The following is an 8905-nucleotide window of genomic DNA, read 5'->3' as shown; positions in this document are numbered from 1 at the left end:
AGTTATGAAAACCCAATCATTCTGAAGTAAATAATCGATAGTATGCTCTTGAATTAGTACTCTTAACATGTATCTGAAAGAATGTATATCCTTGAATAGTTTTGAATCAATCTTTGTTCTTGTAAAACAATCTACTCTAGTATGCTTGAATCATGAATTATTGTTCTGTGAATCATAAATTATACCTATTATAATTTATATGTACTTTCTGTATTGATACTTAGTATTAATGAATACAACCCCTTGCTCAACTTGTTACAAAAGGGTAATTGAAACTAAATGAATAAACTTTTATACTTGTATACATATACAATATATATAAATAAATTTAAATGACACTCGGACAAATAACTAATACTTGTAATCCCACATCCAAACAAGGAAAAGGAACCAAAGTGGGTTATCAGTCCTAAATCTTTCAAATCTTATTTATATAAATATATGTATACTAGTATGATTTTTGGGGAAAAATATAAGTTTATAAAATATTTAAAAGAAGTTTCATATTTTGAAATCCATTTTGGTGACTTGACGTCTTTTTGAAACAATCACTTAAAACCACTTCATTTGATGATACTGAAATTCATTTTGATAAGATGTTTGAAACCATTTGTTTTGATAACTGTAATCCATTTGAAATCATTTGTTATAACACAAAATCTTTGTGTTAGACTTGTATTCCCCCCCTTAAAACAGTAAAAACTATAAAAATACGGGGGTATGAACTCACCTGTAGTGAGTGATACGGAAGTATGTTTGGAAATAGGATGTAGGGTGTCAGGTGAAACCTTGAGCACACAAAGATCCTAATAAACATATAATGACATGTATGTGTATTTGATTGGTGTATAAACAACTAATTATAAGGGATAACACCCTAATAGAGTAGGAAACTCTTAGATTGAAGGAATACAATCACATATGATTGCATAACTAGGGTATATGGCCACCCTATAGAGTTTACGGTCCAAATGACATGACCAAGTGATTTACGATCCAAGTGTTCACGGTCCAAGTGTTCACGGTCCATGTGTTTACGGTCCAATGACCTTACAGTCATGGAGTTCACGGTCTAAGGAGATTCAACCGCAAACTCACCAAATCTTTCACAAATGATGGTTTTCAAGGGCTTCAATCAAAGACATCGGATTCTAGGGACCATGCTTAGCCTTAGGAAGGGTAAAGGCTATAAGAACACCCTTTATAAGGGTTTACGGTCTATGAAGATGCACTCGACCGTAAACACCTTTTGTTCTTGAGTTTCTTGATGTTTTCTAGGTGTTTAACAACCGATTCAAGTATATAACAAGCCATGGGTAGTATACTTACGATTTGAAGGCAAATGAGGGTGTTTAAGGTCCAAAAACACTAGTGTGTGTTCTTGGTGTTCCTTGAAGATCTAACCAAAATAGATGATTTCATGGATGAAATCAAAGGGTTGTACTAGATAAAGCTTAGTATCAACAAATCAAATGGAAAGAATTCTTACGTTTTTGGAAGATCAAGATGAAGATCCTATGATACTTGAGAGAGAAATTGGGTTTCTAGACTTGAAATGGAAGAGAAATGATGAAAAATGAAGAAAATCTATATATGTATTCGAGGGTTTATGGCCGAGGAGTTTGCGGTCCGAAGTCGGCAAGGCGTTTACGGCCGAAGCCTCGTTTACGGTCTGCGAGGAGTTTACGGTCCGAGGAGTTTATGGCCGTAAACTCTTTGCGGTCCAAAGCGAAGGGATAATTGCGAAGTTTCTGGGATTTTTAAGCCTTTTCCTTCCAAATTCAATTGTAAATATTTTAAGGATTTTAACAAATAAAGGTTATTATTATAACCTAAATAGAAAACCCAAACAATAAAAAGGGCTTTAGTTGACCTTTGTTTGACTTTGGTTGACTAGAGTTGACTTTACAAACAGAAAATAACGGGATGTTACATTATCCCCCCGTTAGAGAGAATTTCGTCCCGAAATTAGAGTTTAAGCAACTAAGTTATTACAAATAACTAAGTAAAAAGATGAGGATATTTCAGTTTCATTTGATCCTCGCGCTCCCAAGTGAATTCAGGTCCTCGCTTGGCATTCCAACGAACCTTCACTATCGGGATATGGCTTTGCTTCGTTTTCTTGACCTCTCGGTCCATGATTTCTACAGGTTCTTCCACGAAGTTGAGGCTCTCGTCGATCTCGATCTCATCGAGTGGGATAACAAGAGTCTCATCGGACAGACACTTTTTCAAGTTTGAGACGTGGAAAACAGGATGTATGTTACTTAGTTCTTGAGGTAGACGGAGTTTGTAAGCTACGGGACCGATTCTAGCGAGAATCTCAAATGGTCATATGTACCTTGGATTTAACTTGTCACACTTTCCAAAGCGTATCATGCCTTTCCAGGGTGAGATCTTCAACATGACGCGGTCACCAACCTGAAACTCCAAAGGTTTTCTTCTTTTGTCAGCGTAGCTTTTCTGTCTATCTCTGGAAGCTTTAAGTCGCTCCCGGATTTGTACGATTTTCTCCGTGGTTTCGCGAATGATTTCCGGACCAGTGAGGGCACCGTCGGGAACTTGACTTCTAGCTAACTGCGTATCGCCCACTTCAGTCCAGCAAAGAGGGGATCTGCACTTACGGCCATAGAGAGCTTCGAAAGGAGCAACCTTTATGCTAGTGTGATAGTTATTGTTGTAAGAGAATTCGACAAGGGGTAAATGAGTATCCCATGACCTACCAAAGTCTATCACGCAAGCTCGCAACATATCTTCTAAAGTTTGAATCGTCCTCTCACTTTGTCCGTCAGTCTGAGGATGGTAGGCTGTACTCATGTCCATCCTAGTTCCCAAAGATTTTTGTAAAGACTGCCAGAAGTGAGAAGTGAATCTACTATCTCGGTCGGAAATAATAGATATTGGAACACCATGCAGTTTAACGATTTCTTTGAGATAAGTTCTTGTTAGCTTCTCCATCTTGTCTGACTCTTTGATTGGTAAGAAGTGTGCGGATTTGCTTAATCTATCGACGATTACCCAAATAGTATCATAACCACCCGATGTCTTGGGTAACTTGGTTATGAAATCCATTGTTATCCGCTCCCACTTCCATTCAGGGATTTCAGGTTGTTGCAATAAACCTGAAGGTTTCTGGTATTCTACCTTTACTTTGGTGCAAGTAAGACACTTGCCCACAAAGGTAGCGATTTCGGCCTTCATGTTAGGCCACCAATACAGTTTCTTAAGGTCCAGATACATCTTGTCTGAACCTGGATGAATGGAGTATCTGGTTTTATGGGCTTCATTCATGACTATTTCTCTGTAACCACCAAACTTAGGTGTCCAGATCCGGTTCATGAAACAATAGATTCCATCATCCCTGACTTTGAAATTTTTATCCATTCCTCTCAAAGTTTCACCTGCCACATTTTCAGGTTTTAAGGCCTTGAGTTGAGCCTCTCTAATCCGTGTGGACAGATGTGAATGGATTGTCATGGTCAACGACTTTACTCAGCGTCCCGAGTATTCTTTTCTGCTAAGGGCGTCAACTACAACGTTAGCTTTACCAGGGTGATAAAGAATCGCACAATCGTAGTCATTCAGTAGCTCCACCCACCGTCGTTGTCTCATGTGCAGCTCTTTTTGATTGAAGATGTGCTGGAGACTTTTATGGTCCGTGAATACTGTGCATTTCGTGCCATATAAGTAATGTCTCCAGATCTTCAGAGCGAATACCACTGCTCCTAGCTCAAGATCATGTGTTGTATAGTTGACTTCATGTGTCTTTAGCTGTCTTGAGGCATAGGATATCACCTTTCCTCTTTGCATAAGAACACATCCAAGCCCTTGATTTGAAGCATCACAATACACTACAAAATCCTTTGTCCCTTCAGGGAGAGACAGGATTGGTGCACTACACAAGGCTCGTTTTAGCGTTTGAAACGCCGTTTCTTGTCTTTCTCCCCAGCTAAAAGTTACACCCTTTTGCGTCAGAGTGGTAAGAGGTTTAGCTATTCGAGAGAAATTCTGGATGAATCTGCGATAATAGCCAGCAAGACCTAAGAATTGACGAATTTCTGTAGGTGTTTTGGGTGCTGACCAGTTTTCAATTGCCTTTATTTTGGAAGGGTCGACGTGCATTCCTTCTGAACTGACCACGTGACCTAGGAAATCAACCTTCCTGATCCAAAATTCACACTTTGAAAACTTCGCATAAAGTTTCTCTGTTCTAAGAGTTTGCAAAACTTGACGAAGATGTTGGCTATGATCCTCTTCACTTCTTGAGTAGATAAGGATATCGTCGATGAAGACTATGACGAATTTGTCCAAGAAAGGACGACACACTCTGTTCATTAAATCCATGAACACAACAGGTGCATTCGTCAATCCGAATGGCATCACTACGAATTCATAATGACCATAACGAGTTCTGAACGCGGTTTTGGGAATGTCTTTCTCCAAAATTCGTAACTGGTGATACCCGGATCTTAAGTCTATTTTTGAGAAGTAGCTCGCACCTTGAAGTTGGTCGAACAGATCGTCTATGCGAGGCAGAGGGTATCGATTCTTAATGGTAAGTTTATTCAGCTCGCGGTAGTCTATGCACATACGGAACAATCCATCCTTCTTCTTCACGAACAAAACCGGTGCTCCCCAGGGTGAGAAGCTTGGTCTTATGAAACCTTTGCTAAGGAGTTCGTTAAGCTGGCTAGACAATTCCTGCATTTCTGAAGGTGCAAGACGATAAGGAGGTTTGGCGACAGGGGTAGCCCCTGGAATTAAATCGATTTTGAATTCGACTTGTCGTTCGGGAGGTACTCCTGGAAGATCATCGGGAAAAACGTTGAGAAAGTTACAGACTTCAGGAATTTTCGCGATATCTATCACTTCTTGCTTTTTGTCTACCACGTGAGCTAAGAAAGAACAGTACTCTTTGCGAAGGTACTTCTATGCCTTGATGCAAGAAATGATTTGGAGGTTCGTTCCGGGTTTATCGCCGTAAATAACAAGAGTTTCATTAGTTGGGAAGTTCAGACGAATGGCTTTTTCATAACATAGGATGTTAGCACGGTTAAGACACAACCAATCCATACCTATTATTACGTCGAAACTCTTGATAGAGACCGGCATAAGGTCAATTGGGAACGAAAAGTTATTCAAGGTAAGAGTACATCCTATGTATATTTCGTTGGTGGATTCGGATTTCCCGTTAGCTATTTCGAATGTGAATGTTTCTTTTAATGGTTGGGAGTTTTGATTTAGCAAATGTTTGAAATTATGGCTCACAAAGCTCTTCTCAACATCACAATCAAATAGAATGCATGCATAAGTGTTGTTGAGAAGGAACGTACCCGTAACGACTGCGGGATTTGCCACTGCTTCTTCCTGGCCCAAAGCTAAAATTCTCCCCACTCCACCAGCATTTCTAGATTTAGGACAATCTCTCTTGAAATGCCCCACTTCACCACACTGATAACATGCTTGACCAACTCCAGCCGCAGGTAATTGGTTAAGTGGTTGGGGTGGTGCTCTACAAAATCGGGCGGTATGCCCTTTTCTGTTGCAGTTACGACACTGCATTTCTCTGCAATTTCCATTATGGTGAAAATTGCACTTGTTGCACTTAGGGAGATTACCAGCATATGGCTTAGCTGGTGCTGGATTAACAGGAACAACAGTAGGTACAGTCGCAGCGTTGACTGTAGCAAGTTGTTGTTTCTTTGAGGAATCCTGTGAAAACTTTCCCTTCCTCTTGTTCCGACCCTTCTTGTTGTTGTTGTTGTTGTTGTTGTCGTTGTTTCCCTTTTGTTGTTCTGGTGTAGCAACCACCGAGTGTTGATGGATTCCATGATCAATAAGAGATTGTGCCAGCTCTTTGGCACTGTCAAAAGTAACAGGCCTTGAAGCTAAAACACTAGATTGAATTTGGGGCGACAGTCCCCAAATATATCTCTCAATCTTTTTGCTCTCTAGAGCAACCATATCCGGGCAAAGAATTGCCAAATCACAAAATCTACTAGTATAGGTTGATATATCAGAACCAACCATTAAGAGACCCCATAGCTCCTCCTCAAGTTTCTGAACTTCACCTCACGGACAATACTCCCGCATAAGCATACCCTTGAAGTTCTCCCAGCTGATCGAATTTGCCACTACCAGAGTAAGTGACTTAACGTGACCATTCCACCACGTCAAAGCTCTTTCAGAAAAAGTGCAAGCAGCGAACTTGACTTTGCTGTTGTCAGGACAGGAGCAAGTTTCGAAAATTGCTTCTGTCTTCTCTATCCACTGCCTTAATGCCATAACTCCTCCAGTTCCATTAAAGGTCCTGGGTTTGGCATTGGTAAAATCTTTATAAGTGCATACTCACGAATGCCCATGACCTTCACCCTGGTTAGGGGGATTTGTACCAGCTCCAGACCCACTAGCACCAGAAGTATTGATCTGAGCCATAGCAGCAGCTACAGCCGACGTGACCGCCACTTGGAACATAGCGGGGTCGAACTGAGGAGGTGGTGGTGGAGGTGGTACCAGTGGTTCATTAACATTTTGACGTATTGGATTTCTACGAGGAGACATCTTTTTCTATAAAAGTCAAAAGATACAAAGATGATAAGATATCAAGAGTGAATATGAATTCTGATATCTCTGAACTAAAACATATAGTTCGATATGAATCTTGGAATGAATTGGAAATATAAGTCTATGACAAGTATAACTTGTAACTGAATAATATGAAAGTGAATGGTTATTTTTCAATTACTAAGAAAATGCATGTCGATTACATTGGCATATTGAATACATAAGTCTGGAAAACTTGACCCTAGACAGATCTACAATACACCAAGTTCTAAGAAAAATATCGACATCATACATACCTATCGAAAATAAAATTTTCGTGGTCTTACTGAAAAACCTGAAAAATAACACTAAAACCTATCCATAGACTTAACTATAACCAAAAGAGTGAAATAGGAAACGAGTAGAGTATTTCCTAATGGCGACGGGTATCTTTTGGATGAAACCTCAACTCAGCCAGTGTTATCTAAGCGAGAATAGGGATAAGAGATATAGAATATAGTTAGTAACGATTGACTACAAAAGAGACCTATAGTTATCAAGTAATGTATTATGTATGACATGTTCTTAGGTATTTCTATAAATATAAAGTGTATACTAATTATATATAACTTGGCTATAACCGACTTTAGATCATATGACCCGGCTCTAAATCCACAACCAAACAAGGAGCAGGAAATGAAGCTAAATCACATATTCTAAGTCTATATAACTTTAATTATATATAATTGTAATATACCCTTAATATTTATAGTTCTACCCTTAATTGTTCTATTGTTTTCACATGTTTGTTATTAGTATATAGTGCCTAAAATACCCCTATAGTATTTTAATCTTTATGTTTTGTTCTAAAGTTCTTCTAAGTATGTATGGTAAGTTTTAGACATGCCACAACACCACTATCACTCCCAAACACATGTTGGTCATATCTTAAATCAATATAGATGATCAGGCTATATTAATCCCATATATGATTACATAACTGTCCAGGTTTGACTGTAGTGTTCAACATCCAAATACTTTTAAGTTCTTATGACTGTGATACTGTACTTGTAGGTATGAGTGTTAGTATACTTCTTGTAAAAATACTTAAATTTTTAAAAGTATACTTGTAGTCAGAGCTCTTAGCCCCAAATATATTTATATTTTGTATATCTTTTATGGATTGATATACTGAGTTCACTATAAACATTGCTCTGATACCAATCTGTCACACCCCCAAACCAGATGGCGGAAACTGCCGGGGGTGGAGGACTTCATTTGTAGTATCACAACACATGCAATATAGTAATCAAAGTACAAACAACCATTGTATTAAAAAGTATAAATATTTACATGTCTTTCACATTGTATACTGAAACTATAAAGTTGAAAAGAGAGTAATTTGAAAAAAGAGTATCAACATAAAGTTGAGTGAGTGCATAAGTTTTTATGTATGTAAGAATATCTTCTGTTTCTTGAATATGTAAACTGTTTCCAGAAAATCCTATATTTTCTGTTGTATATAAAAAGTAGTTGTATTTGTATAAAACTGTTCTATTTGTAAACCAATTATCTGTATTTGTAATCTTTATGTAAACTCGTATCTTGTTAACTGTATCTTGTAAACTGTATCTTGTAAACTGTATCTTGTAAACTAGTACTTTGAAAATGTACTTAAGTTTAGTTAAATATACACTAACGTATTGTTAATATCTTTTAAATGAGGTATTATAACCATACTAACTAGATGGCCTGATCCAACGCTATGAATGCGCTGAAAGTTGATGATAACAATTGTCACTCACAGGCGTGTATGCCTGACTGTAGCTAGCAGTCCGAGTGCGGGATTGTCAATCCCAATATAGATCTATACACCCATTGTTTCGATCCCCTACTGGAGACTCTGGTTATAATATCAGGACTTTACTATATTGTTTAAAATGAATTAAACAAACTGTACTACTTGTCTCATAAAAGCATATAAACGTTACATGTATATTAGTTATGAAAACCCAATCATTCTGAAGTAAATAATCGATAGTATGCTCTTGAATTAGTACTCTTAACATGTATCTGAAAGAATGTATATCCTTGAATAGTTTTGAATCATTCTTTGTTCTTGTAAAACAATCTACTCTAGTATGCTTGAATCATGAATTATTGTTCTGTGAATCATAAATTATACCTATTATAATTTATATGTACTTTCTGTATTGATACTTAGTATTAATGAATACAACCCCTTGCTCAACTTGTTACAAAAGGGTAATTGAAACTAAATGAATAAACTTTTATACTTGTATACATATACAATATATATAAATAAATTTAAATGACACTCGGACAAATAACTAATACTTGT

This window comes from Lactuca virosa, chromosome 4 (genome assembly GCF_052849685.1).
Source record: "Lactuca virosa cultivar CGN04683 chromosome 4, Lactuca_virosa_CGN04683_v6, whole genome shotgun sequence".
NCBI classification, from domain to species: Eukaryota; Viridiplantae; Streptophyta; class Magnoliopsida; order Asterales; family Asteraceae; genus Lactuca; species Lactuca virosa.
The sequence above is the reverse complement of the archived record's forward strand: the minus strand, read 5'-3'. Positions refer to the sequence as shown.